General features: G+C 41.3%; 2 protein-coding genes across 5 annotated transcripts in view; one reads left to right on the forward strand and one right to left on the reverse strand.

Annotated features, from left to right (window-relative positions):
• Window positions 1-13,257, reverse strand: part of LOC109038577 (uncharacterized) — a 353,696-nt gene that overhangs the window by 113,814 nt on the left and 226,625 nt on the right. The window lies entirely within an intron of this gene.
• LOC109038578 (uncharacterized) overlaps window positions 1-13,257 on the forward strand; it is a 287,471-nt gene that overhangs the window by 81,825 nt on the left and 192,389 nt on the right.

The following is a 13,257-nucleotide window of genomic DNA, read 5'->3' on the forward strand; positions in this document are numbered from 1 at the left end:
CAGCCGGCCAACTCGGCAAAGCGCGCACCCGTATGTTGCCTTCCTGGACGCCACCGCGGGACTCGGACCGGACGCCAGAGAAGCGGTCAAGACTTATGCCTTATGCGAGGAAAAACGCGGTGGCCTGGCGTCAATGATCCATTATCGATATTTGCCCCATTTGAAGCTATGGTAAATAATCGATTATTAAGGTGCTCGCAACGAACACTCTGTTCATTGATTCTTTTCCAAAGATTTAAATGACAGATCAATCTATAGACCGCAAAGCACGCCACGCCACTGGAAGAACACCGTATGAGCTTTCAGAGGTTGCCATAATTCCTTTGATAAAAACCGATTTTACTAAGCAATGTTAATGCTGCTGCCAGCTGCATTGCAGATCGTGATCAGGTCCAAACTGAGGGATTCGTTCCAGATTCCGATTGATCGCGCCTCAAGCGACGCACAGTGGATCGAGTCAATAGGAGATGTCAGACAACATTCGGAAACTTCAAAGGCTTATGACCTCCGTTTATACAAAACTTTGATGTTCTGAAAGTGGTATCATTGGCCTCCTAGTAAAATTTTCCTTTTAAAGCACCCCTCGAGTTTAAAATGTGACGAAATAAACATCAAAATTTGCAATTTTAGTCAAAAATCTCATGTCCGACCACTCTAATTGACTCGATACACTGTGTGACGCAGCCTCCTGCCAAGCGATGAGTTGTGCGTGGCGCAGAATTTTTTCGATATTCATAGATTTGAAAGTTAAGAGAGAAAAAAGAGAGTCTGCCCGATTGCAAGTTCCTACACTGAGACATATATTTGTGTCCTTTTGTTACTTTTGGTTAATATAGAAAGTAAAACACAAACCAACATAAATTTTGTGTTGATTCTGCTACAGTTCGTCGACAATTTAGCGCAGAAAACAGTGAAAAGACTGGAGAACCCCAGAGTCAACCACTGGCTGGAACTGACATTAGTATCATATGCCCCCCCCCCCCAAAATAAATAAAAATTTTCCAGATGTTTTGAATGCAACAATTCGCAAGTATTTTGTGATGAAAATATAAAAAATAAACATAATTATTCCGAAGAAGTTCATGGAAAAATTCTTTACGGAAGCTTCAAAATGCGTCCGATTAGTCGTAAAAATTCTAAAATTTCTCGGAGGATGCCCCTCGGACCCCCCCCCCCCCCTCCGTGCTTGAGGCCCGGACGTTAAAACTGGTACCAGGGCCCGAGATGGGATGTGGCGAGCCTGCATGAAGGCTATTTCCCTTTAAATCTTCCGTCACATTCATACGGCGCAATGATACAACTATTTGAACTCTCCGGAATGCGTGAGGTATCACGCCGCATTTGAAGGCGTTTTCAAAACAGCCAAGTTCCGTCATCGGAAGAATCGTTTTGCATAGTTCATATTATTTTGTTTCCATTTCTAACCACTTGTTTAATTATAAACCTCCTATAAAAGCCACCCATTTGCTAAATACAATTCTAGCTGAAGCGCACTTAAGCGCATTCATGACTGCAAAAATGTTAACGGAAATCGAAAAGGCCAGCGTGCATGAAGGCTATTTCAATTGTAATCTTCCGTCGCATTTCTAAGGCGCAATGATACAACTATTTGAACTCTCCGGAATGCGTGAGGTATCACGCCGCATTTGAAGGCGTTTTCAAAACAGCCAAGTTCCGTCATCGGAAGAATCGTTTTGCAAAGTTCATATTATTTTGTTTCCATTTCTAACCACTTGTTTAATTATAATCCTCCTATAAAAGCCACCCATTTGCTAAATACAATTCTAGCTGAAGCGCACTTAAGCGCATTCATGACTGCAAAAATGTTAACGGAAATCGAAAAGGCCAGCGTGCATGAAGGCTATTTCAATTGTAATCTTCCGTCGCATTTCTAAGGCGCAATGATACAACTATTTGAACTCTCCGGAATGCGTGAGGTATCACGCCGCATTTGAAGGCGTTTTCAAAACAGCCAAGTTCCGATACCCGGATTATCGTTTTGCATAGTTCATATTCTTTTGTTTTCATTTCTAACCACTTGTTCATTTATAATCCTCCTATAAAAATTACCCATTTGCTATATACAATTCTAGCTGGAGCGCACTTCAGCTATGCATTCACCACTTCAAAAATGTCAAAGGAAATCGACAAGCCCAGCGTGCAGGGAGGATACGAAGACTTTAGACAGCGGCTTTTCGAGATACAAATATTTTCATAGAGTGGTCTTTATGATCTTCTTAGTAAGATGAGATTTTGAAATCCAACTTCTTGCAAACCAATCTCGAGGAAATCGAGTTGGAAAAGTGCATTTTTCCGCAGTTTTATACGCATTAATATGTGGAAAAAATCGCCAATTTCGCGCCGGCCCAAGATATTAGACGGCACGTCGCTGAGCAAAGCACCGCATCTTTGACCAAGCGCAGGTGTCACTCCCCCCCCCCCCCCTAATGTAACACGTCTTAAATTGCCGGAAATACACTTTTCGGACCTGATTTTCCCCAGATCAACAGACAGAACGATCGGTTTCACAACGCATCTTTCTCGGGATATCGTAGGGAATATCATGAACTCTCGAAATTGAGCCTTGGTGTTCTGTGAATATAGCCTCAGGGGTTGATAATCTTCCAGATCGCGCAATCGGCGATAACTTGGAAAACCAGCAAAATTTAAAAAGCTTGTAGTGAAAAGCCGTTAGATTTCCGCGAAATTATGATTTCGTTCCCGCGCATTCCGCAAAATTAAACAGAATCTCGTCGAATATAAAAAAGAATATTATATTGGTTCTTCGGATCGATCTGACAAATTAGCGTTCCTATTTTCACTCGTGCTTTCACCCCCCTAAAAACACATCTATTTTTAAGAAGGTGCTCTAGCCCGATCTCGCAATTCCTGAAAAGCTTGGAAGATTACCGACCCGTGCGGAGTCCTCGGGATGAAAAAAGATATAGTGTGAGGTTTTTCGCAGGCTCTTTTGGAGTCCATCCCCCGCTTGGCAATTCACCCCTGACACATGACCTTGCACTGGAACTTACATGCATAATTGCAGACAATGGAAAGAAAAACGGGAGGAAAAGCCGAGCGACAGAGGTAACGCGGCGATTATTGGAGAGAAGAGCGATAAAAAACCGAATGAATAAACAGTTGAAGAGTCGGAAGTAACATTGTTACCAGGCAGCATCCCTCTCCCGCTCCAGCAATTCTTCTTCCGCCGCGGCCGCCCCCGCCCCGCCCCTACTCCCACATCCCTCAATTACACCACCTATTTGTACTTGACTCGTCCTTTGCACCGCTAACCCTTCCACCCCTCCGCCCCTCCCCTGGGCGCTTTCCAGTGATTTGTTTTACAAGTGTTTTCGCCCTTACTTTTAATCATGTTAACGAAGCAGCTTTGCCTGTCTCCCGCCCCGCGTTGCACGACTTATCCTTTCTTTCTTTCCTCTAAAAAATGCAATCAAGCGCATTTTCCAGGGAAATAATTAGAGGTATGCAAAAAACTGTTCCAAAACAACAGACAGTGAGGTTGTATTTCAGAGGCTGGTACAAATATAAAAGTGCGGTTTGTGAGAAATTGTACCTTATGCCCTTGGATATTCAGCGAGCTAAAGTTCAGTTCATTGTCAGTTGGTCAAAAATCGTCGAGTCGTTTTTCGGGGGCAACTTGTATTCAAAAATAATAATTCTATACTTTCGACCAATTTTGGGGAAAAAACGCACTACGATTTATCCATACACGAATAACTTACGCAACAAAAATCTACATTAAATACTAGAAAAACGTATTTTTCATGCACTTTTCGGGGGAAAGATAGCAGAGGGAATCATCCTGATAGTTTCCATACTTTCTATGAATTAGACGAATTTTCGAAATTTAAGAATCTACGAGGGTAATCCCAAAAGTCTTGCGCATTTTGCTTTCATTTCAAAATATTAAAGCTAGAGAAAATCCGATTAAATGCGCACATTGGGCATACTTTCAGCTTTAATTTAAGCCTACTTTTTTAAAAATTGGATAAACAGGACGCTCAGGAGGTCATTTTTCCCGCACCGCCTTCGATGCGTTTCCCGGCACTTCTAGGCGCGCGGTAAGCTAGCATTTTCGGAACCCACCTGGCTCGAATTTGTATTTTCCAAATCGCCATGAACTATACACTGAAAAAAATGATATAACGCGCTATACGAAACTGGTGTGGTAGGTACCCGTTTGAGGTGCTGTACGGAGCTGCCTAGTGGCGGCCACCAATTCGAATGGCGCGCGCCACGAAACTCGTTTGGTACAGCGCTGCGCGGTGCTGCGCCTCGCGGAATGTTTATGAATCTCAATCAGCCAGGCGGAACAAATACTAACATTCTCGGATCTCATTTCATAATGGAGATACGTGATTTTACACTTTGGCTAATAGAATATATGTCACATTTTTGAAGAAAAGATACAGTTTAAGATGCTTAATAGCAGATACTCACCTTCAGGCTTCACAATTTGAAAAATCCAGTAGTAAGATCTGACAGCAGTTGGGTACAAAGAATTTCAATGTAGGTAGATCCATAACGATGATAATTTCTGTGAACTGATTTTTTAGTAAAATGTCCAGTAGACTGACACATTTACTTTAAGAATCAGATTTCAAGAAAGGTAATGGTTTAAAAAAACCTATGTTCATGAGCACGGTGGATATGAAGGATGAATAAGGAAAACATAAGAAACACTGATTTTGAGTAATGCTAACTCTAACTCACAAGAGAAAAGCTGTCAACCTGATGTTTTACACTAGCCATTTAGCAATCATTGATCAAGAACTTTCGAGTAATAGGAAATCACAAAAATCACAGGGTACAGAATAGAAGCTGGTTGTAAGCGATTACTTGGAGCGTTAAAGTAGGTAATGAATATTGATAAGGTAACCATGTAAAATGTTACTCAGGGGCACAAGATGGTGAGTAAGGGTGGTATTTTTCATCATTCAATCTAAAGCCAAGACCGACAGTTTCTATTTACAAATTAACGATTAATAGAGAGAGGAATAAGTATCCTTATTAGCCTTGAAACTGTTTAGCGCAGTCGCTCAGGAAATCCCAAATCATAGAAGAAAAGCGTTTAAAGAATTTCTCCGGTTGAGCACATATTTTGGTGCATTGATGTATCTCTCTGTAGTTCTAAGCACAAAACATTGAATTTTCATGGGTATAAGAGAGTTTTAGATGAAATAGGAAAATTATCAAGTAAATCATGGTACCCAGGCAATCTAGCGTATCATGCATCCATCAACATCTTGCCCTGGTATTTAACATTCTCAGAGGTGGACAAGGGAAAAGCGAAGTAAAATTTCGTTTGAAAAGATTATAAAATGAAAACTTCTAGACAACTAGGAAATGGAAAAAGCACAAAGTAATCTTACTTTGAAAACAAACAATCAAAGAGATTAAGGTCTCGGTCGACATTGTGGGCAAGTGCACTTAGGAGCTAGAGTAGCTTCAAAACTTCACGGCATCACAAAACCAATTAGGTTCGAACATGTTCAAGATAAATATATCCTTGATTGTAATTATATTTAACGAATAAACATGCTAAAAACTACCGATATTATGTATTGTGAGGGATCTGAGTGATATGAACTTGGTAATGGCCGGAACTTCGGTTTGGTACGATCGCGGTTTTCCACACATAAGACACGATGTTAGGAAAAGTAATGTAACAAACTGTTGAATACTAGAGTAAACATGAGATAGGGTGAAATTAGAATTAAATGTTTAAAGTCAAAGAGATACAAGAAAGAATATTGGCATGTTTTGATGACGAAGACACTGATAACAATCCAGACCAACAACAACCTGCCTTACTTACTGTTCATAGCAAAAACATCAATTATTAAAGATAGCAGCACTATCAACCCAAGAAGCGGGAAAATAGAATAATCATTTAAATTAAAGCGGGGACTTTTAAATTGACGCACCCGAAAAAGGGTCCGAAACCTTTGTAGTTGATACCTCAACGCAACGGCCATTTTTGTAACAGCTCGGAATGATTTGCCGTGGATGATGGTGTAAACGAGATGAATCGTGCCGCTTACCAAACTTGTTTGGTGCGCGGCATAAACCAGTACGTGACGTCAGTTTATAACTAAAAAATTCTGGTACGCCGCACTAGATTCTCGTTCTGCGCATCAAACTCTTTTTTCAGTGTAAAAGTGCTGATTGACGAAATCGATAGACAGAGCGATAAAAAAAGGAGACAAAGCAAACATGGAGAGATCCCATTCGTGGAAGTGGACGGTCGCAATGGACAAAGAAGGGAAGGAATGGACTAACGAATGGAACACGAGAAACTTTTCAGTGAATCCATTATTATTCTCCTTAGTCCATGACAACCACACGTTTCAACAATTAGGATCGCTCCATTTTCTCTTCGGCGTGAATGATCGATTGTCCACTTTTCCTCCGTTTGGAGCTGTGGTAAAGAATCGATTACTGAGGTGTTCATTGCGAACACCCTGTTTATCGATCCTCTTTCGTGGGTTTAAATAGCAATCAATCGATATATCGCAAAGCACGCCACGCCACTGAGACGGAGCTTTTATTTTATTTTGCGGAGAGATACGAGGAGTGGAAAAAAGTGAGATGACATTTGGGGAGTAGTGAAAAGGGCCGGATCCATGCCGCGGCGGACATTGTTCGGGAGGTGTATTAGGGATTGTCGAAAAGGACGGACAGGCGTTGGGAATCATCTCCGGTTGACGTGGCTATGAATAATTGTTGCAAGCCAGGGATAGGGACACCGAGACAGTGGCGTGGCGTGCTTCGCGATCCATCGATATTTCCTCATTTGAAGCTGTGGTAAATAATCGATTATTAAGGTGGTCGCTGCAAACACCCTGTTCATCGATACTTTTCCATACGTTAGAATGGCCGATCAATCGATATATCGCGAAGCACGGCACGGCACTGCACCGAGACAGAGGCTGCGGCTGCGGCGAGGTGAAACGGGAAGCGAGAGCGGCCATGACCGCGGCTAAAAAATACCTCGTGGCGTAAAACAAGCTGTGACAAATTATTAACGATGCTCCTGACCCGGACCCGTGACCCAGCACCCGGGACCCGGCGGCACACGCTCCCGTCCTAAAGAACAACGCCGTATGAGCCTTCAGACATTGCCGAATTTCCTTGGATAAAAACAGAATTTACTCAGAAACTTGTTTTATATATTTTCCCCCAGAAAATTCCATACAATTTTGTACGCAATTGAGAATTTGCAGGTGTCTGAAAAATGAATTTTGTGTTTGAGTGGAAAGTACTGAGTGAACCGAACATGAAGAACATGAACATGAACATGAACATGAACATGAACTGAACATGATGGTTCATGATTTGAACAATTATTGGAGAAGATATGACAAAATTATCTAATCTGCTAAAATACATGTGTTTAAATGGGAAATGCCGCCAGATAACGTCACTAGGCGGTGCATTTTCTCACTTTTAAATCTATTTTTATACTATTTCCCATATCAGAAAAAAATTATAAAAATACTGTGAAATTAGCTTTATAAGCACTTTCAGATGAAGCAATAAAAAATGTGTATGCAAATTCTCCATTTAATGTGAAACATCTGAAAATTTCAAGGAAAAATATGCTTAAATTGCGTCAAAAATACGTGTTTTATCACGGACAATTTGGCAGCTCTCCAATGTGCATACGTCGTTCTGTCCTTAGCATGACCGGCAGAGAGCACGCCTTCATTGCCGACGCCCAAACCATCGCACGCGTAAGAGTCCACCCCTCCCGCCCCACCGAAATAAAGTTCGACAGATGAAGTTGAGTATTGAATACGCCCTTTTATGCTGCCATGAGAAGAACGCCGTATGAGCCTTCAGGAGTTGTCAAACTTTCTGGGACAAATCACTAATTTTCAGGAAAGTTTGTGAATATTTGTCTTCCAAATTTTCTGATGATTTTGTTCAGAATATGCCCTGAATTTTCTAAGAATTTCACGGAAAAGTATTCATAACTTTCCTCAAAAGTAAACATTTTTTCAGAGGAAATTTTGAAACTCTCGAATGTTCATACGGCGTTCTTATTCTCATTCGTCGACAATTGTTTACTCCATGATCAGATTTTGGGTTTGTTGACACCATGATCGTTGACACCATGCTAAGTTACCCCTAAGGTAACCTCAAAATTACCGACATGTCCGGACTCTCCCTATGTAAGGGCGTGACTCTATTTCCACATGAACCCCAGAGAGTGTAGAGTTATGCGGAGTACAGGACTCACAGGGAAATTTACATCAGAGGAGCGACAGATTCGGCGTCCTTGACTGGCAGACTGGCAACTCGACTTTCAACTTCCGATCTCTTGTTCGTCAGTTTCACTCGAGACTTGATCTTGGCGTCGGTCGCTGAACGAGGCAAAATTTTGCGAGCGCCTTCTCGAAAAGCATCCTCCTCGACGATGAGCTCCTCGAAATGAAAGGGAGCTTTCCTACTTTCCGCTTAAAAAGCTCCGATAAAGAGCATCGTGAGAGCTCCAGAATCCCGAGTCGGAAGGAGGAAAGAGCAGTCTGAAGATAACCCCGCTCTCTAAATTGCATTGCAGCTAGGTACTGCACTGAGGCTAGAATATTGTTTCAAGCAGGGTCTCTGAAATTCTTGGATTTTCTTTTTCTCTGATATCTTGAATAAAATTATAAGCTGAAATGCAGTGAAATTCCGGATATCCACGCTGCCGCGTTAAGGAAAAACGCCGTATGGGCCATCAGACATTCTCATATTCCTTTCGATATAAACCAAATTTACTTACAGGGGAAATTCTGGATTTTTTCCTCCGATTTTTCAGACAGTGTTGTTAAAATTTTAAGGGAAAATATGCGTAACTTTCCGGAGAAATAAACATTTCATCGAAGGAAATTCGGCAACTCTCGAATTTTCATACGGCGTTCTTCCTTAGCACGGCAGCACGGGTTCGGGTATACTCCGGGTATACTCGAGTATTCTCTATAACGAGACCGGGATCACCCCGAATAAGCGAACAGTGAAGAGTTCTAGAACAAATCTAGAGATTTATCCCTAGATCTAGGGGTTTTTCACCATTTCTAGGAATCTAGGGATTTTTTTGATGAGGGGAAGAAAATTATTTAAAAAAAAAAAAAATTGAATATTTCACGCTTTGTAAAATTGGATGTATTTCTGCTAAACGGAACTAGAGACCTGTAGGTGACTGATGTGGTGTGCTTGTTTGTGTTGGTTAAGAAACAATGTAAAAGTGGGCGAAATGTTTTTTGCGGAAATGGAAAAGCGGGATTTCACATTCTACCAAACGGAACTGGGCGGCAACTGTATGCTAACTCATGAGCCGTGTGCATGGCAAAAGAGCGTTGTGGACAGGGCTCAAGAGTTAATTCGGCAACATCGTTATCGTCCCTCTCGTCCGCCGCTGACGTCACTGGCGCTTTTCAATGCCCGTTCATTCTTACAACCCTCGGCTAACGAGCACTCCCCTGCTTTCCCACACGTCTCTGGTTCCGTTTAACAGAAATACGTCAAATTAGAGCTTTGACTCTTTGAACAGGGCAGGATGCACCAGAATATGACGGGTCTTGTGCTTAATTTTTTTAAACCGCGTATCGACCAACGCAGAAGCATCGACGCCTTTAGCGTCGACATACGTTTAACTTTCGTACAAAGCTACACTCCAAACTTTCCGTCGAGTTTTAGAGCGTGGCGCCGTACGCCGTTTCGAAACAGGGTGGAACATTAAAAATGGATTGAGGGAGGTAGATAAAAAAAGGAAATAAAGCAGAGGTGACAGGTTGACAAATTGAATTAACGATTGGCGTGATTAAGCTAAAAGGTTGTGCTGTTTCCGCGGTTTTTTTTCAACGGGACGAGTAACATTCAACTGAGTCGTGAATGCGACTCCCGCTGCGACAACTGGACGTAAACACATGTATGTGCATAGGAAAACTAATGTTACATATGTTGTTTCTAACCTGAGCCAGAAATTCTAGTTCTTAATTGCGAAATGTAGTCCAACTCTTTGTTTCCCTGTGTTTATTCCGAAACCCTTCCCCTCCACAGTATAATCATATCCAAAGCAAACAGAAAGGAACCAAGCCACATCAGCTATTGCCAAATTTAATTGGGCAGTTTCACTTTTAGCATGAAAACAGTTGTGCGGATTTTCGTGAAATTTTCAGGGAATTTTCTCCACACTGCGAAGCCAATTCCTTCAGATTTTCAAAGAAATCCGCACTAAAATTCTCTCGTAAAAAATCAAACAGGGTGTATGGTTTTTTTTTTTCATTTTGGGGAATCTTGATAAAATCCTGATTTTTCCTGATTTTCGACCGCTAAATCCTGATTTCAAAATTCTTCCAAATTCTGATTGTTTGCGGAAGCGAATGTAACTTCCAAGAATAGCTGGATAAAAAAATCCGATCGGACGGCCGACACCCTGTCATATTAAGCGGTTAAATTTGGCGATAGCTAATGTGGTTTGAATCCTTTTTGTTAAAGGCGGTCCAACTTTGATTGAGATCCTTGCCAGACGGATGATTAAAGTCTGGGCGAAGCTTTCTACAATTACAGTGTAGTTATAGACAACGCAGAGGTACGCAGGTACTTTTTGTATCCATGTTTAATCCGCTCCAACCCTTAAGTGAATCACGTTTTTGAAGATAGAGCCATTGAACTTAACTAAGGGTATCTACGGACTCACTGGGGGAAAAATTTCCCACTTTTCCGAGTTGCAAAAAATTTGTCAAGCTTCCCTGACTTTTCACATCAATAATTTGCCCGCGTAGAACTGGGAGTGGAAAACTTTTCATATTAATTTCACTGCAAATGGTTGAAACATGCAAAACTGTTTTCTTCAGGCATTAATCAAATTGAAATTAATAAAATCGCAAGATTTTATTCCTGTATTCACTACTTAAAGAATACCTCGGAGAATTGAACAAAAATCAGATAGAAACTCAGTTCTGTTGTGCAGACAAAGCTGATATTTTTTAAGACTTCAACTTTCAAGCTTTTTCAAATATTCCGTCATTTCCCGTAAAATCTCTCGACTATTCCTTGAATGCCCGGATGAAACTCTCCAACAATTCCCGGTTTTTCAAGCACGCAGACGCCCTATATGTGACTGAATTTTAGAGAGGGGACCTTATCTTCTGGGAGAACATTTTCTTTTTCCAAACGCTTACACCACTTTTTTCTGCAACTTAAGGACTTTTGTCTTGCAACAACAGGACTAATATGTCCTTCAATTTTTGAGATTTTAAGGTCAAAGTTACGCCTGAATTTTCAGATTTTCTTCCTCCGTACATTTGCGGAAAGTTTATAAAAAAAAATTAACCACGGAGATAAGGGTCCCTGTCTCCACATTCGGTCACGTAATTATTTCGATAAGAATCTTGTGAGGGTTGCGGCGCTTTAGTAGCTAAATTTTCCAGACATTTCCCTGATTTCCCTAACACATTTTGGTAAAATTCCCTGACACTTGAAGATATGCCGGATGGTTAAAAAGACATAATTTTAAATCGATTTCAGGCAAAATTTGTTGTTCGAAACGTTAAACTCATTCTAGAGAGCAAATAACGGTGGCTTAGTTGTTTTTCCCTCACACTTTCGTCATTTTCCCTAAAATTTCCCGGTATTCCCAGACTGTGGCAACCCTGATTTGTCTCGTTCTCGTGGTGCTTGATTTTTCACCCTCCGAGATTCTCGTGAGCTACCCTGCAATTTTTTGGCGGGTTGTTTGGAGCTTTCTCTATGCTTGGGTGATCCTTCGACAACAATTGGAGGTTTCCTTTTCGGGGGCGGAATCATGGCTAAATCTACAAGTTGGTGAAAAGGGGTTGAAACCTGCGGAGGCAAAAGTCGAGTTGCGGAGAGCGACGAAATGTGTCCGGGGAATTCATAATTTTCATATCGAGTGCAGGGAATATGAAGTAGGGCAAATACATTACAGGAGGTTACATCCCTCAAAGTGAGCTCGTTAACTCTTTATTCTTCCTTTTCAAAGGCCCCGGCCGGGGCTTTCGTTTCACGCCCCGGCTGCCGACCTTATACTTAAATCCTTTCATTTCGACTCTCGATTCAGACCTTTGCCAGGATTCAACCTGAAATGTTCTTAGGCTCATATTTTGACGTATTTATGCTAAAAGGAACTATGTGGAGGTGGAAAGATGGGTTGTGCTCGTGGAAGGTGGATAAGAAACAATGTAAGAGTGGAAACAAAGAGAATGTAAAAGCAGCCCGAAACGGAAGCGACAACCGAAAATACAGGAAAATGCGGAAACAAGGCTAAAATACAAAATACAAAGGCAGGACGTTTCTGTACCTTACGGCACCATTATCAACTGCTAAAATAGAAGTAAAAGTAGAGAAGAAATTAAAATAAAAATTAGCGAACGACGTCACATGGTGAAATTGGTATTGAGGAATTGAAATCATCTAGATTTCAATACGAATTTCAAAATGCACCGCAAAATGCAAAATGTACCAAACTCAACACAAAATTTATGTTAGTCTGTGCTTCACTTCCTAGATTAACCAAAACGGACACAAGGACACAAGTATTTCCATCAGTATAAGGAGATTTTTAACATAGCATCATAAAAAAAAAGACAATGTTTACCAACCGCAAATAAAACTCAGCTATGCATACTGCGAAACGGACCCTTACAAGGGATTACAATGATTTGCCACCCTTTCCTGTGGCCTTGATTCAAAATTAATTGTTCAAAAATAACGTGTGTACCATTAGTTTCCCTACGGATATATGTGTTTATACGAATGAGCCAGAAATCGTAGTTCCTAATCGCAAAATATAGTTCAATCAGCCGTTTAATTTATGGTTTCAACCATCACAATACAATTCTGCAACCGGTGCAACAAACCGATTGTCATTGTACGCACTGAAACATCACGTTGGAGGATAAAGATCCCAAGTTTGCAACCGTGGATTCGGTCCGTTTCAATTATCACCTTACGGCGCGGCGCAGAGCTGCGGGAAAATCTGCATTCCTTAGCGGACCATCGCGTTTAAGCAGATGCAATGCCACACCTCAACGAACTAACGAACAAGTTATGGAGTTATCCCTTTTGGGTCTGTTTGGGTCTCCGTTTACAATGCAGATGTGCGTCCAGAGAAAGGGAGGCAGAGACACCTTTCAGGAAAATTTAGTCAGGACCCAAAAATAATGAGGGAGAAATTGTTGAAATACGACTGGAGGGCAATGTGTTTATCAGGGTGGTAGAGTAGCA

The sequence above is a fragment of the Bemisia tabaci genome, chromosome 3 (genome assembly GCF_918797505.1).
Source record: "Bemisia tabaci chromosome 3, PGI_BMITA_v3".
Taxonomy (NCBI): domain Eukaryota; kingdom Metazoa; phylum Arthropoda; class Insecta; order Hemiptera; family Aleyrodidae; genus Bemisia; species Bemisia tabaci.